This window comes from Saccoglossus kowalevskii, chromosome 18 (genome assembly GCF_978046115.1).
Source record: "Saccoglossus kowalevskii chromosome 18, keSacKowa6.1, whole genome shotgun sequence".
NCBI classification, from domain to species: Eukaryota; Metazoa; Hemichordata; class Enteropneusta; family Harrimaniidae; genus Saccoglossus; species Saccoglossus kowalevskii.
In genome coordinates, this window is record NC_140658.1 from 33,348,961 (window position 1) to 33,367,942 (window position 18,982).

An 18,982-nucleotide genomic window follows, 5' to 3' on the forward strand; every position below is an offset into this window, starting at 1 on the left:
ATACACAAACAATCTATGTGCATGGACTTCAAAGGTCAGAGTCAGAGTATATGTTTATGTGTTTTTTGTAATATATAACTAACTGGAAAAAAAACATCGTAATTGACACACATGTTACTCGTGTACCTTTAAGAGGAAATAGCTAGAACCTTCAAATGTGTTTGAAAACAATAACAAAGAGTTGCAAATACTCAGTACAGAAACCTAGTACACTAACACTGAGCTGCAAAAACCTCAACACTGAGCTCTGAGACACTAACACTGAGTAGCTCATATTCAAGACTAAGACTCAATACACTAACACTGAGTTGCTCATATTCAAGACTAAGACTCAATACACTAACACTGAGTTGCTCATATTCAAGACTAAGACTCAATACACTAACACTGAGTTGCTCATATTCAAGACTAAGACTCAATACACTAACACTGAGTAGCTCATATTCAAGACTAAGACTCAATACACTAACACTGAGTAGCTCATATTCAAGACTAAGACTCAATACACTAACACTGAGTTGCTCATATTCAAGACTAAGACTCAATACACTAACACTGAGTAGCTCATATTCAAGACTAAGACTCAATACACTAACACTGAGTTGCTCATATTCAAGACTAAGACTCAATACACTAACACTGAGTAGCTCATATTCAAGACTAAGACTCAATACACCAACACTGAGTAGCTCATATTCAAGACTAAGACTCAATACACTAACACTGAGTTGCTCATATTCAAGACTAAGACTCAATACACTAACACTGAGTAGCTCATATTCAAGACTAAGACTCAATACACCAACACTGAGTAGCTCATATTCAAGACTAAGACTCAATACACTAACACTGAGTTGCTCATATTCAAGACTAAGACTCAATACACTAACACTGAGTAGCTCATATTCAAGACTAAGACTCAATACACTAACACTGAGTTGCTCATATTCAAGACTAAGACTCAATACACTAACACTGAGTAGCTCATATTCAAGACTAAGACTCAATACACCAACACTGAGTTGCTCATATTCAAGACTAAGACTCAATACACTAACACTGAGTAGCTCATATTCAAACTAAGACTCAATACACTAACACTGAGTTGCTCATATTCAAGACTAAAACTCAATACACCAACACTGAGTAGCTCATATTCAAGACTAAGACTCAATACACTAACACTGAGTAGCTCATATTCAAGACTAAGACTCAATACACTAACACTGAGTTGCTCATATTCAAGACTAAGACTCAATACACTAACACTGAGTTGCTCATATTCAAGACTAAGACTCAATACACCAACACTGAGTTGCTCATATTCAAGACTAAGACTCAATACACTAACACTGAGTTGCTCATATTCAAGACTAAGACTCAATACACTAACACTGAGTAGCTCATATTCAAGACTAAGACTCAATACACTAACACTGAGTTGCTCATATTCAAGACTAAAACTCAATACACCAACACTGAGTAGCTCATATTCAAGACTAAGACTCAATACACTAACACTGAGTAGCTCATATTCAAGACTAAGACTCAATACACCAACACTGAGTTGCTCATATTCAAGACTAAGACTCAATACACTAACACTGAGTTGCTCATATTCAAGACTAAGACTCAATACACTAACACTGAGTTGCTCATATTCAAGACTAAGACTCAATACACTAACACTGAGTAGCTCATATTCAAGACTAAGACTCAATACACTAACACTGAGTTGCTCATATTCAAGACTAAGACTCAATACACTAACACTGAGTTGCTCATATTCAAGACTAAAACTCAATACACCAACACTGAGTAGCTCATATTCAAGACTAAGACTCAATACACCAACACTGAGCTGAAAATGCTCCAGATAAAGTATACTCACTTTTTTGTGAACCGCAATATGGAGTGTCTATTCTGCACTTTCACGGTCAGGAATGCCTTTTTTACCTAGGGTGTTGAAATACATATGTACTTTTAATATAATGTAGAAAATATTTCACTGTATACAAATCATTCACACCATGAACGTGTCCCATTAAAATAAATTAATTTTGTAGTCTGTAACCATGCCTGAAAATGTTGTACACACGTGTTACTTCATGCATTGAAATCAAATTACGCTTCAAATAAGGGTTATATTAATTTTACAAATGTTGTGTGATGCCCTGAATACGAAAAACATTTCAGTAACCTATCGTGTTATTGGGAATAGCAGGATAGCTTATTTCCATGGAAACAAGATACATCAGTGTATCATACCATGTCCAGAAAATATAATGTTGGCGGGGAGGAAGGCTTAACCAATAAGAAGAATTTTAAGAAGAAAAAAAAAACACATTTCGTTTTTTGTGCGTCTGGTGAAGGAATGACTGTCCGATATTTCCATGATGTTATATAATAGGCCATAAGCCAGAAGCACGCTCTACTAACCAAGTAGAAACAGCACAAATGAAGCATAAAAAGTTGAATAATATTAATCTTACAATATGTGTTACGTGCCTTGATATAATGGTTGTTTCATACGCAACGCGAACGTAAAATATAAAAAAAAATGTCGGACTTTTGTTTTTCTAAACCACGTGAGTTAATCCGTTATTGAATTCTTGAGATTAATTTTTGCTGCAAATAATAAAAATGTGTTTGCTCATTGTTGAACGCAGAGTCTGCAATGTGATATATAGTAAATTGGACTACTATAATCTTACGTCAGATAATATTGACATTTCACAGATCATAATATTGATACGGAGTCTCAATAGCTCGTACAATAACGTATATTCACATACATAATATATGCTGGAAAATCAAGTCTTACTGATTCATGTATTTATTCAGGTAGTTGGTTTCGCTATTGGAAGTTTTAGGTATGCTTAATACAACTTTGGATAGATGTACTGACTGAACGATTTTCGTTCAATATATGCACACGTTATCGCGTTTATAAAATAAACTACACAATATTCTTGATATTACTAAATGTATATTATCGTATGTAGACAATCTAAAATGCCAGTAAGCAATAGTACATAGCCCTAGACAACACTCTTCATGTAAATGTGTATTATGCATTGTTTATATTAGGAAAAAGATTTGTACTGTTATACTTAATGAATTTTCATTTTCATGTATGTTTTGTCGTCACAATTGACACTTCCCTTTCATGAATTATTGTCAGTCAGTGATTTTTTGCCCTAATTATATATAAAATCGAGTATATTATTTAGAAGATGTGTATTTCCTTGTACGGTTACTCGATTCATTTTGTACGTTTATATCATTTTACCAATTTGTACTTTTATCCAATCAATGTTGTATGTAAATTACAATAGTTTGATATTTGCGACTATCATTCAAAGACAACTAGAGTCAATGAGTCCATTCCCTTTAAAATAATGTATATTAGACTGGCAGTAGAAAACATGATATGTATATAGTGTATAAGTCTTTGGTAACGTGGTATACGTCGTCAGGATGATTTCCTTAAGAACACATGCCGGGTCGGTCGAAATATAAATAAAAACTCCAGCCACAGCATTGTAACCACGGAAAACATACAGTAATGATGTGTTATTACACCAGTTAATAATTGTCACATTATGAATAGAGTCAAAATAATACATTTATAGAACAGAATGAATACGCCCTCAATGATATCACCAGATGACATAGTAATACTGCAGTAATCATATGTTAATACTTTACCATGTTTGAAATGTGTGATATGTAGCATGAGTTCAATTAAACATCATATTATATCAAATCTAAAATTAGTAGAGATATTAACACAACGTGTTATCTTGTTATAGACATGTCTGAAGAAATCTGTACATGTTACATTTTCTAACCCTGTCAATGTAGAGCGAAAAATTACTGACACGTTATTATCGCTAAATGAAATATATACATTATAATTCTAATAGCGATTAATAGTAAAATTGATATGTAATATTGAAACTGTTTAGTGGTTTTATAGAACTGTGTTAAAAAATCGATTCATAAATCATTTCATGTGTGAAAAATAACATGATCAATAGCATTCTCTATTGTGAAGTGTTAAATCAAAAATTCACCGTCCCCTAAGAGATAAAAATAAGCTCGCCGACTGTAAATTACCTACTTGTATATACACTTTCACAGCGGTATTCAGATATACTTCCAGTGAAGTCCCGCTAAGCCACAGCGACAATAAAAGTACTGTAGAAACTGCCGTGTCTATGTGATTCCTGTTCTGCTAAGCAAAACATTTAAGTATCCCTAACGTGTTCGACGTTATATTTCTGGACTACGTATGTTGTTATGATTAATCATATCTTCTATCACGTCGTTTTTAGCAGTGTGGAATAGTATCATCACCGATTCGTCTTGTGTAGCCGCATGTGAGCGAAGAAGGTGTTGACCACTGCAAAGTATTTACAAACGCAAATTATGTTAAAAAAAGTAACATCGCATGATTAGGAAAGCATTAATAATGGTAAATCGCGTCGTTTGTCATCAAGGCATATAAATGGCCATATGTTTGGGCTGAGTGACTGACACGAAAACAATTATTTTATATAAAAACTGTCAGGCGATTTGAAAAAAATAAATAAATAAATACAATTCTAAAAGAAATTTCTAGCATAACAATATGCAGAAATTCGAACCTCACAAAACCACATGACACGTATGAAAACATTGGGAATATAAGGTCATATGTCATCAAATACAACCACATATTATTTAGAACAATAAAAGAACAGCGGGGAAATGAAAAAACACTACTATGGAGAATAAAAAGCAGGACGTTTCGGGTTCAACCCTTCCTCAGCAAGTGGACACATGACAGAAAAACACCTCACCATAAAGCATACAAACACAATAAAGAGCCAACCAAGGCAAAGGAAATAAGGTGAATTGACAATTAATGCCACCTGGAATGACTGTACCAATTTTGAATATTAATGATTGCTCACACCTGAGCCGAGGAGAGGAATCCCCGCAATTTATATGTAAAATACCAGTAACAGTCATATCAGAGACACCATCATGGGAGGGTGTACACAAATGCTGAGTCACGGGATATGCGATCTTGTTGTCTTTGACAGTACGCAAATGTTCAACAAAACGATCACCCAATCGTCTTTTAGTCTCATCCCAATACAGCACATTACTCCTTTTACACTTAATACAGTAAATTATGTTGAATGAAGTACACGTAAACGAATCGTAAATGTGTATAGTTTTTAAAGGGCTAAAAATGGTCGGACAACACAGAACAAATGGGCATGTATAACATTTACCTCGACCACACGAATGCGTACCAGGCCGCTGATTCGAGTCCGCCAATGTTGTACGCAGTGGCGGATCTAGAGGGGTTCTTAGGGTTCAATTTAATTTGTTTTTGTATAATATAATAAAATCATTAACTTAGTCTGGGGATTTCAAAGTTTGGACCCCCCCCCCCCATAAACAAATCCTGTATCCGCCCCTGGTACAAACCAATTTATCTTTAATATTGGTGAAACGCCTGCAGTGTACGCCATAATAGGGGTGAGGGATAAACATCTTAGGTATTATTAGAGGAAGATAGTAAATCAAATTCTTCAAAAATAGGTTCACGAATATGGTGACTGAAAGGGTGGTAGGTAAGAACCAAAAGGATGTGGGTAGACTGCAAAGTGGGGGTTGGTGTTAATGCATCATCCTGGCTTAATTGCTGAACACGATGGGTGGCACTGTCAATGACAGATTGCGAGTTTCCCGTGACAAAAACCATAAACCCATTTTACCAATTTGATATTAAAAATGTGTTTGATCAGAACAAATCCGACGGACTCGTAACAACTGAGAGAATGGTATAGAGTCTTTACAACGTTTAGGGTGACATGAATCTTACAAAAACATAGAGATGGATAGACTATCATCATAGATTGTGACTGAGATATCTAAATACTGTTGCTGGAAAAAAACGAAAGTGAACTCTAAAGATGGATGAAATGTTGATGCAAAATTAATAAAATTATCATGTTCATTGCGAGTGCACGATGCTGCCCGAACACAATCATCAATATACCGTTTTAAAAGTTCTGGCACAGGGCCAGTATAAGTATTTAAAATAGCTCTTTCAACTGTACCCTACAAATAAACATGCATAGGAACGGCCCATAGCAACGTCCCGAACTTAAAACTCATTGTTAAATGAAAAACAATTTAAAGTTAAAACGAGCTCTGAAAGGCGCACCAAAGCGCTGGTAGGGGGATTTTGACTGGCACGTTGGTTTAGAAAAAATGACAATGCTTTGAGGCCATCAGCATGAGGGATGGAAGTGTACAATGCTTTGACATCCAGTGTAAAAACAAAACGATGTATACCGGTATATTTGAATGCTTTAAAAATATTAATGGTGTGGGAAGGACGTTTATAAATGTAGGCAAAGACTACAATATGGGAGAGAAAATTGAATCAAGATATTCTGGAATAAATTCGGTAGAACATGAACAAGCAGATACAATAGGTCGTCCCGGGTTATCAACTTTATGGATTTTAGGAAGTAAATAAAATAGAGATGTACGTGGGTGAGCAATAAGCAAAGATTTGGCATTATATGGCTACGACCCATCTTTAATAGACTGGTTACCACCTTATTAACAATAGTATTAATCTGAGTAGTCAAATCGTAATCCATAAGCCGTTTTTTTTTTTATTCTCCAAAGTAGTGCTTTTTTATTTCCCCGCTGGTTGGTTTTATGGTTCTGCTTGTTCAGCACTATGGCATATTTTACTGACTCTTGTTCCACATAATATTTATATGTGTTATTATTGCAAGTTTCCATGGTGAAATGTTAAGTGGTGTCAATCCGATTAAAATACAATAATGTCTAAATACATAATGAAATTGTAATTTTTATCGGATATTGATATCAAAATTTGATATAAATGTATATAAATCCGTCCACAATTCTCACCAAGACTTTTTGTCGTAAATATACCCGCTTAGTTTATTCATCATTATTATGTACAAGTTGTGTAATGTTCAACTAAAATAACAACGTATATAGAGGCTGTTTTGGTCCGTGTATCCTCTATGTGTCTGTATGTTCTTACACCATACAATCTGTAGGTTAGTTGTACTGTCAACAGGCTCGTAGTTACACTCAGCATGAAACCGCATTAGCAGAGTTAAAAGTTATCTCGTTATATTAATTTGATTTCTTTAATTTCAAACCTAGAAACTTTTCATAAAACACAATGTGTACATTTTTGTTATTTAACTTTATTATGAACACATGAAAACTGGGTCGAAATAACTCCAATTGTTTTTATGACTTAATATATGCATAAACAGATTGGTTATGCAACCTAACATTTTTTGATTTTTCTGACCTCCATTTATTGAGAAAATTCAAGTTGGCATTTGATTAAAATTGGTTTACATGTGTCTCAGATACTCAGATATTGCATAACTTTTCTGAAATGAAAGGAATCGCGCTTTTAATGAAGAAAGCTGAAATTCATTCAAGAATTCTCAAATCAATTCTTAGACACTGTATGTTTCTAAAATATACTGATTACAGAACGGGTGATTTTTATAGAGAGTACTGACTTTACAATCTTGAAAAAAAAATACAAAAGTACACATTTTGGGACAAACCAAATGATACATGATTGTATTCAAAGATAAATTTAATTTTCAAAAAAATATTATATTGCTAACGGACAAACAAATAACATTTGGGGATAAAATGTGATCTCCAATGAAAAACATAGATTTATATATAAGTGTTAATATGCGTTTCATCATTAAACGACCTTTACAAACGGTTTTTGAATCTCATTGTTGTTAATGCCAACACATAATACATAAGTTTTTGACACCGTTTCGTCTTTATAGTTTGTCAACTTTCACACCGATAGATAAATTGTACTTTCATTGTTTGGCCAAGTGTGCAATCACGTGTAATCTTGGATAACAAATTAAATTTAACAAGAAAATGTTATTATCACGTGACCCACATCGCAGTTTTTGTAAAACGCTTCTCCGATACTGACACATATCTCCAGAAAATTTTATTTATTTCAAATACCCATAGAAAATATACCTTTATTCTTTTAGTGAAAAGTGCAATGCAATATATCTCAAATGTATACTGGAATTATATTTATATAGTATATAAAGCTCAAAAAACAAACCATTCAAAAGATGTTATGAATTGTCTACAACAGAAGGTTTCGTACATTTTAGTCAGAAATTTAATTTACAATGTGTTTACAAGAACACAGCATAATAACTAGGCTAATTAGACTTGGACTTGACTTACCTAAATTTCCTGAATATGCTACAAAGCACTACATACGGATATAATGTATGACAGTCACAGTAATTAAATCACACGAGTATTACTCATTGCGGTAAGCAGTTGTTCATTAAACATAATCTATAAGTGAACTTCTGACCTAGAGGCTTATAACACTTTCAAATCGTAATTGATTTAATAGCATTTTCGATTTTACATACAGTTAGACCATGAATTGCCACGATGTAAAAAATAAACTACATATCTTGACGGTAAATGTGCTTTGTATTTGCATTCCTTCATGGCAACTGGAAACATGGTAGAAGGTGGCATATTTGTTCATTTAAAAACATTAATAATTAAAATTGCTACGATTTTTATACAAGTTTTGCGAATGCGCTAATACATTGTTTTTCTAAGACAATTTTTATTCTCCACATCGACAAATACTCATATTAATTATTAGCAATTGATAAGTGTAATTGAGGAAAATTAAAAGGAAACTATGACTGCGTAATTGTCAGAATTCCGACTCGTTAAATAGCCAAACAATGACTGATAAACTTCAACAACTTTGTACTAAACATGAATGATCAAAATGAATTTTGACAAATAAGCCTGTTCTATTAGTTCAGAATACCACGTATTTCGAAAGAACATCGATAATCTATAAAAACATTGATTTCTAAGAACTATGTCGGAATATACACGTATGTGTCCTACCTTTTTCATTAAATAATTGCTGCCACAGTCGCTGCTCTCATTGCAGTTGTCTCAATGGTGGTTACTCCATATAGACCTGGTTGTAAAATACGTATATACATTCAAGTTTACTTAACAACACAGGTTGTTTGTGATGCAAGCCTCGATTGAATATAGGCACGCACATCTGTCACCGACCTTGATTGTTTTTTTCCCGGGTCAGAGGAAAAATCAATCAATTGTTCACAGATGTCAGCTTAAAATTCGGCGATACTATGTATGAGTGATGAGATGCGAGTTGTGATAATAAAAGATCTAATTAATTTAACTGATTAAAATAATTATTATTTTGTGTACCTAACGAACAAGGTAATTGTACGATACATCAAACAAAGCATATGTTTCATATAAAAAAGGTGAAAATGTAGCAACAGGTTATAGAATACGGGCAGCGATGTTATAATCATCAATTGGGTCACGTGATATGTGTATATAACTCATTGAAGAATTTTACTAGAAATTAAGAAACAAGAAATGAAATAAAAAACTAATAAAAATGTCAATTCAAAACAAATTTTAAATTGTATACTCCTGTATGTGAAAAAAATTGAAAAATAAATGAAAAGTACATAGCAGTAACGGTATTCCTACACGTACTATATGAGTAATATGTGTATATATATATATATGTCAATTAAGATGTATGGCTCTAATTGATACATAATAGTTTGATGTGACGGTATGATGATAAAAGTTCATTTCTTGCTGTGGACAGAACTCTGTTAGCGTAATCGAGTTTCCATATCTAACAAGGGTACACTGATTTACCGATTATTTAAAAATAATATGTAATAATAAAAATATATGTCTGTTATATCAGCGGTGTTATTAATTTAAACAGTATCGTTTTTTATATTATACAAAATAATTGTATGATGTCACCAGTGTAGCCATAATGATTTCGTTGAACTGCAGATAATAGGCCCGAAACGGGCATAGCGATAAAGTCTTCAAATAAACAACAAGGCACCTAATAAAAAGGACAATTTTAGAATGGAAAATGTTTATTATTAAATCGAAATCGAATGACAGTTTCAATTATCGATATCACGTTTCATGACTTCGGCGAGTTACCACTGGTACACGCATGCGCACACTGACTATATGCACTTTCGCCAGACTCACTACCCCGGTAGTTTATTATACATACATGTTTCAACACTTTTCGAACAATTACAATTATAATTACAAAAAAGTTATTGATATCGATATCTATAGCTCATTGTATGAAGTATGTCATTATTTTTAGACCTTTATTCAAAAAAAATAGATACAAGATCGCTTTGATCTTGAGTTCAGAACTGTACACATATTTTACCCAGGAGGATGAAGTAGTTCGGCTTTACATTCTCAGAACTTCCTTTTTAAATATTGAAGCCACATATGATGTCGTGTATATTACGAGGTTATCACCTGATATTACTTGTTCGTTGAGCTGGGCATAGGCTATTATTATTCACGAATCGAAGGTAATACCCATGACGCCATGAGTATCAGTATCAGCGCAAGTTTTAAAATGAACTGTTTATCTGTGTCTGCTGTGGGGATCAAACTAACAATAACACGCTATTGTGTTGTGGTCATAAATCCATTTGCAAACTAAATAACAAGAGAGCGTAATAACGGGTGGTGCAATTCCTTCCAAAAACAAATTATATAAGCCTGTCTAAGTTCCCATACCTTTTAATATAGATATTTAAAAAAAAAGAGCTAATGCGGTATGTATTTGTATGTAACAATTTGCCTTGATCTTTAACATGTTTTTGTTTAAATATAACCAGACACAGAGATGACCAAATCTCACCGAAATATTGTTTAGACACAATTGCATTGACAAAAGTGACTCTACACAATGCCCTATCACATGCAATGCGATATGAAAACTAAAAGGTCGAGTGGTCGACATGGTTTAAAATGGGTCACGTGATGGGAACTGTCGACAATTATGAAGCACGACACACACTATTAAGGTAGCGGGAGAGGAAAAACGTTCAATAGTTTAATTGTGACTTTTCCCGTCCGTTATTAAGCACCCAGCTTGCAAGGTATATGTTTTCCGAATGCTGAGATATGGGAGAATACGATCGTGTTTTTTCGTGCTAATATTTGTTCAGGGGATTAAATTAGGGAAATTCCCGTGAACCTCCTAAAAATAGGCTTTTTACCATGATTGGCCGATTTGATTTTTTCACTGCTGCTTTATAAGATAATAATCTAGAAACTGGGACCTTGTGTCCAAAACTAAACATCAACGACTCACTGTACCGTCTACGAGGCGTCTGTGAGGTGCAGTTTGTGTATCGTCAGGATAAAATGAAGTGTTGAATAATAAATTATACAATAGTCGCGATAGTCAAAAATCAGTTTCAGCCAAAGCGCCGTGAAACATTTCTGTGTATTTGACTGTGGATAAATAGATAATTAACTATTTCGACCATACTTTATATCTGATCTACGAGGTGTGTTATCACGTGAAAAATTGGTGGAAAGTGACAAAACTTAGTAATTTTATCGCAAGTGGATATAGCGTATATGCTTTCAGTGTCCACATGTCGGCGGTTGCCGTTACAAATTGATACTAATGACACAGGAAATGTTTTCTTAAAAATAAAAATCGAAGAAGAAAGAAAGATCGATAGTTACAGCTATTGCCGCTTTAAGTTTGATATTTTCAGTAGCAAGATTTATGTTCGTTCTATTGTTTGTTAACTTTGTTAAAACTACACTACATGGAAATGAAAGAATTGGCAGATCTATAACCAATAGGGATATCGTTTCTTCAAAGACATTTTATACAGTTGAAGATAGCAAGTCTGTCGAATTTTCATGAGTTTGTAGTTCGTCAGTAAGGCGGAAATCTGTTGGGTGTGTGACCAGCAATATCCTATCTGTTTTTTATCATTTTCTTTTATCAAGGTTTATGCTTATAGCCACCCTTAACGTAACTTTCATATCTGGTATTATAATAATTCTAGTATTGCAACCTGTTGTAATCTACTGAAGTTTCAGTGTACAATAATAATATCGATAATTATATCATCAAATAACTATGCAAATCAGGACAAACATTGCAATAATTATATTTAGCTTATATTAAAGTTAGTCTGATAGCTAAAGCTGATAGGGTGATCCCTATCAGCTTTAGCTATCAGACTAACTTCAATTCGTATTCAAAAAATATGGAGTCAAACTCCAAAATTCGCTGAATCACTCTATCACGTAACCTTGTTTGTCGGCAGCGGTTACGGACCGATTATGTCATAGCGGCAGTATCCCGGTGCTGATATTCACTACAACTCTACATGGAATAATAATTTTAGATATTCGTTAAAGTGACTGTGGGCATGTTCCAGACAATCTTTCTAGCTTGAATAACTGCCTAAGAGAGCGGTTATAGTCTTTCTCAGTGTCCGATCGAGTAGGAGACAAGCGCTAGAAATTTGCGTCAGTGGAGAGACGTCATTAGTGACTGTGGCAAACTCTGGTAACAAAATATGTACGATATTAAGGTTATTAACAAAATACCAGAATTTATGTACATCGTACGCTTAGCTTAGCAATTAATGCAAATACGTTTCACTATTTGATACTGGGTAAAAGGATTACACTATACCATAACCATTATATGACGTTCTCAATCAACAACAAGGTGGATTCTCATTGCAATTTTATTACCAGTAAAATTGATGATGTAGGTATGGTGTATTATTATGTAATTGTAGAAAAACCAGGTTTGTCTGATCATTACTAGATTATCTTCAAAAGCAAATTGTAAATCCGAATGCTTTCATTAATCACCATTTCTAACCACGTGGTGAGGAAACAAATTTGATTGCCATATCGCTGTCTTCATTTCTTTCCTTGTTTCTTTTTTATACTCTAAATCGACTAGTAGTCACAGATAATTTATTTAGCTCAAAATGAATATTAAAGACATGTGTTTCTCACAATAAATCATCCACCTGGGACCTCTCCGTAAATGGGACGCTTTCTAGTAATATACTAACGAGCTAGGATTGTACAGTTTAATAGTTTCATTTAATCTAACGCGGTGTGACAGAATACGTATAGGCTATCATTCCAATCCCTTCTAACCAGTGTGAAATAGATTACTCTATTGTAAATTACAAATGCGTTGCCCATACTACTCGCATATATGAAGCCATTATTACATGCTTCTATCCATTGAGTCTGTTCTTAATATCACTTATTCTAATCTCACAAATGCAGAACAAAACATGCAGTGTTCTCTATCGCAGCAATGTGCACTTTGCCTGTCATAAAACACTTAAAATTCGTTTTAGATTATTGAAAAAGTCTTTCCGTACTGGAAAAGAATTATATTCCTGGTTGCCGGATGATGGTTGTAATCAGCCCATGCGAAAAACGAGATGTGAAAGCAGATAACAAAACGAAGAAAAGATATAACACTGCCCGGATGTGCATTCGCACTGATTCATATGTATCGCATGTTGTTGTTGGTAGTGGTGGTGTGCCACAATCGACGTAAATGCAACAAATCTTGGCTTGATGGAGTTATATTTAGTAGCCACTATTTTGTGCTGAATAATGTTGTTAATTTGTAACAGCATCTCCAACTCTGTGTTTCTAACACACGTTCATTGGCTCACGATACTAAACTCGTGTTCAAATCTTAGACCTTTCATCTCGTCAATTAATAAAATATATGATTCAAAACTTTATGTGATTAAAGCGTTCACCCTTTCACTCATCCAAATAAATTATTAATTACTTGTGAAAGCTACTCAACTGTGACGCTGTAACCACTCCACTCTGATAAATCATATGAACCGAACCATAATAATTATCTATAATATACACTTTATTACTCATGTGAATTTTATAAATATAATGTCATGTGAAGATTGTTAACTAACACAAAACAGCGTCGTATTCATCGCGTGTTGTAACACGTTCACTATACGTTTTTACCAATTTAGTCAAATTAGTTACAAATCAAATAAACTTGAGATGAGAGAGTCATCTGACCTATACCTGAATTATTCATCCGTGGTGGTGAAATTAACAAACATTATTATGCTAGACTTACGACACGGCGAATGATTTTTTTAACATGCAGCTCGTCTGTTGGTTGTAGTTGTATTATGTTTGTATTCATAAACCTGTTTTTTTAATGTGACCTTCTGAATTGCCAACGGTTGTTATTTTTATTTGTATAAGGCATCGCGCGCAGTCAGTCTTTTTACAAGAAAATCCCCGGAATTACCCTTTCTTAATGTTTGTGGTTATGATGACTGCGCTTAATTAGGCAAATTTATAATATAAAAATGCCGCGTCATTGCTACTTCGATGTACAATCGAAGTGGAAGACGTCATTGAAATCATAGCAACGCATTAAGTAATATGTAACTTGAAATGAATACATCGCTGACAAAACGTAACTTTGAAAAATCTGTAAATTCCCTATTTATTTATCACACAGACAGACCACATGGAAATGCTTATATGTCCTAACACGAGATGTTATTACTTTCCATGAAGGAAATCACATTAAGAAAGTAAACTGTACAGTTCACCAACCTTATAGTAAAATACATTGTAATCATTGGACGACAGTCAAACATCTAATTCAATAACTTGCCGAATGCGCTAACAACTGGACAATAAATACCAACCTCGATATGATACAAATTACGAAACATACACTATTCATATATATTGGTCTTACAACAGTTAACATCACAACAGGTTCACCTCATTAATGCTGTCCGAGTACCGACTTTCTCCATGTATGTATCCGTCAGTTATCTCTTCTAATTTAAATCAGATAAAAGGTGATAATTAAAAAAAAATATTCGCAGCAATGTTACAGTCAAGGTTTTGTTTTTTTCATGCTTGATTTATTTGAGTTAACCGACGATAATTCACAGCAATATTTTAAAGTGTCATTGTGATATTGTGACATTTAGGGATTTAATATTCAGGCTTATCTTCTACTGTCGCATACGACTTGTTTACCACTTCCGTGTGACTGAGAATGTTCTAGAACCGTACTGTGTCTGGGTGGAATTTTCAGAAACTGGTTGAATAGGTAATAGAACACTGTAGGAGGCAATAGAAGGTAATGGAGCATTCTAGAAATTTGTAGTAAGTTCCAGACTCATTATGTATGCTGATGTAATGGTCTATTTATAGACAGTGTGGGTATATATAGGGGAGTTGTTCAGCACTGAGATCAGATCGGAGATCTCGTTGAATTGTATTGGAGTTTAAGTATCTAGTCGTTGGACTAGTGGAGTTTTACCGCGTTATTGTACTTGATGTTTGCAGAGTATAATAATACCAGTACCAGTTGAAACCTCATCTGTTGGCTCCGTGTGCGTATTTTATCATCGGCACCAGGGAAGTCTTTATGTTACTGTTGCCATTTTGGTATTTGAACCATCACACCTGTACTATACCAATTACGGTAATATTACGTTGCGTGTGACATCTACATTTCAATTATCATATCACAATATGAGAAATATAAGCATCTTCAGGTCTATATTTTAATTCTACAATGACCATAGAATTACAATCATTCAAGGGTTTATGATGATGTTTAAGATATCATATCGATATATCAGGTGCAATGTAAAAGAAGGGGAAATAATGTTCATGAGTGACATTTGCAGCTCAAATTATCTGACACTATGTTAAATAAATCCATTAGTACAGAGACTAGTTCGGAAGTTTAGCTTTTCGAAATGTGCTAACACAATTTACATCAATTTATAGACTTTTACACAGCCATGTAAATTTATTTATATAAGGAATTTCTCGGAAAAACGACGATTTGGCATTGTGAATTTGTTTCCGTTTGGTGTTCTTGACGCTCGAAGAAAAGAAAACACGTAGTGAAAAATGCGTTATTATCCGAGTGACGAATGATATATGTATCCACATCCGTTACTGTTTTATTAACACCCGTTACTGTTTTATTAACATTCGTTACTGTGTTATTAACACCCATTACTGTTTTATTAACATCCGTTACTGTTTTATTAACATTCGTTACTGTTTTATTAACATCCGTTACTGTTTTATTAACATTCGTTACTGTGTTATTAACATTCGTTACTGTTTTATTAACATCCGTTACTATTTTATTAACATTCGTTACTGTTTTATTAACATCCGTTACTGTTTTATTAACATCCGTTACTGTTTTATTAACATTCGTTACTGTGTTATTAACATTCATTACTGATAAATTAAGGTTTAAGTTACCGATAGGGTTGTACATGTTTACGTCAACCGATTGTTTGCGTTAACCATTGTGGCTGCACGTATATGATCATGGCAACCGACAAGTACGCGTATGTTTACAATAACCGACATACGTGCTGTGCATACATGTTCACCTTAACCGATGAAAATACGAATACATGTATTTAACACGTGTGTATTAATACACAATATAAATACACGTATTTAAGTTATTCGATAGTGCTACACGTACATGTTTACGTCAACTATTGAGCCACAAATACATCTTATTGACCCAGTATAACTGTTTGTTTACGCTAACAAACACAAGTTTAAACAAGACATGAATATTTATTTATTTAGTTATTTAATTATAAAATACTCATGTTAAAATAATACATGGAACATCTACAAACAATTTAATTAATATGTACTCTATGTGGGTACGACTCATCATAAAAGGATTTCTCTTAATCTGATAACTGAAAATGTTCATTGGTACGGGTCCACTATATCTCATACATGCTCAAGAAATTGCATTTATAAATCTGAGCAAACCTTGATGTACCTTTAATAACAACTTGACTTCTTTGTTAATTCAGGACCTGGTTGTGTTTCAGTAACCACTATAATTCTTAGCAAAATGTAGCCCTGGCACTCTACAGTTTCCACTTGGATTGGTAATGATGCGACCCATTTTTCACTGATTCAGATCAAGGTCATGCATGACCAGGTCATGGCATCACTAAAAACCCTAGTATTATAATCTAAGCTAATTATTTATTCTGGGCATGCTTAGTTGTTCTCTCAGTGGTGTTGGGATAGGTAGTTTTGGATGAAAATCGTGAAAAAGACCCAATTAGGATTTCAGATCTGGGAAAAAAACGTGGCAGAGACTTGTTCATCAACCTGCCAAGTTTCATCGATATCTGCTGCAGAATTTCTGAGAAAATGTTAGAGATGTCATAAACGGAAACTGGAAATAAGAATTAATAGTCCGCCTTCCAGGCTGCACCTGAAACGGGGACTAATCAACTGTTAAAGCTGTGCATATGTGGTCCACTTACATGTTTGCGGTTTATGTTAACCGGTATGTGTACACATATGTACGTCAACAGATAGAACGAACAACATACTAATCCTAATTTGTAATTCCAAAAAACACATACAATATAGTGTCATAGTTATCTTGTTAATTAATCTGGAGTTTTGGATCTATTCTTTCATAGCACGAATGATCAACATGTATTCAGGGTTGTGAATTGCGTGCGATAGTCAACAACCTGAATCATAATAATAATAATAACTTTATTGACATTATTCGATTTGAGTAGAACATAGCCAAATCTATAACTAAATAACAATACATAAACACATAAACAAAAAAAACATACTAAAACATATGGCAGAATTATAGGTAAACCCCGAGCTATACAACTCTGTATTTACTTACCTCCCCCTGAGAGTACTTTAGTGTATGGCAGCACTATATACTTGCATGGAAATGACATCCACAGTGCAGTGCGCCCTGATTCGTTTGAGGTCTCGTTAACTGCAGTCATGCACGCAGTTCGGATGAAATACAAAATAATATACATTAGCGAATTTTATCACGCGTCGACCTTGTACTGAATGTGAAACAAATGTCTCTCTGATGTATTTACGTACAAAACCAGTCATACATTGTTTTGAGTGTTTAGTTAATAAGAACAATACATCAGGGACGTTAAGAAAACAATATTAGTACATGGACCAAAAAGGTATACATTAAATGTTAATGTGTGTTTAAGGAAAAATTCGCATATGCAAGTACAGTTGCGATATAAACCATAGTATATGATTGATAATATCCGATAATATTGGAGTTATAAATGTATTGTGCTATCCCAGAATTAAACAGGACTGGTTGAATCCGTGACATCGCCGAATGTTTTCCCGAATAATGATGAATTTTACACACTGGCATTGGCACCCAACATTTGCGTATGCGGCTTATTTACCCGCAGAGTGTCATATACAGTTGATATGTTCCATCCCAATCCATATTTGAACAGCAAGTAAGTAGGTAAAATCTCCTATATCCGGAGTTTAAATAGAGTATCATAACCGTACGATAAAATGGCGGAAGTGGACAATCGCGGATTGCATATACATTTTATCGCTGAAATATTCTTTCTAATTGTTTGTGACATTATTCGTGGACTATAATTATTGTTTTCTAGTGACGAATTTGATTACTATAGGTAGTCTAAATTATATTATCTATGTGAGTTTCACCACTGTCAACAAGGCACCGCATAGTACATTTTACTAGAGAGAGTTCAATTTTGAAAAAAAGCGTGAGAAAGCAGTGAATGTATCCCTAGCAACTAATGAGAATGGAATTATGCACCTGTCTTGTTTGATAACCGTGTATGTACAATCATTTACCGTAATGCGCGTAGTCATGTAGAATACAATGCAATAACTGAATATAAAGCAGTAAATGTATCGTAATGTCACATGGTACACGGCAAATCTTTAATAGCAAGCTACATGTCTACATAAATTCGAAAAAAACAGTTTGAGTAATATCTGTCTTGTGAACCTGTTATGAAATACAACACTATTATTTTTGCCATTATTTGCATACCGGTCAGGAGGTGGACGAAATGCCCTTTATTGTTAACATACGTCTTCTATGTTCTGTCAAATTAAATGGATG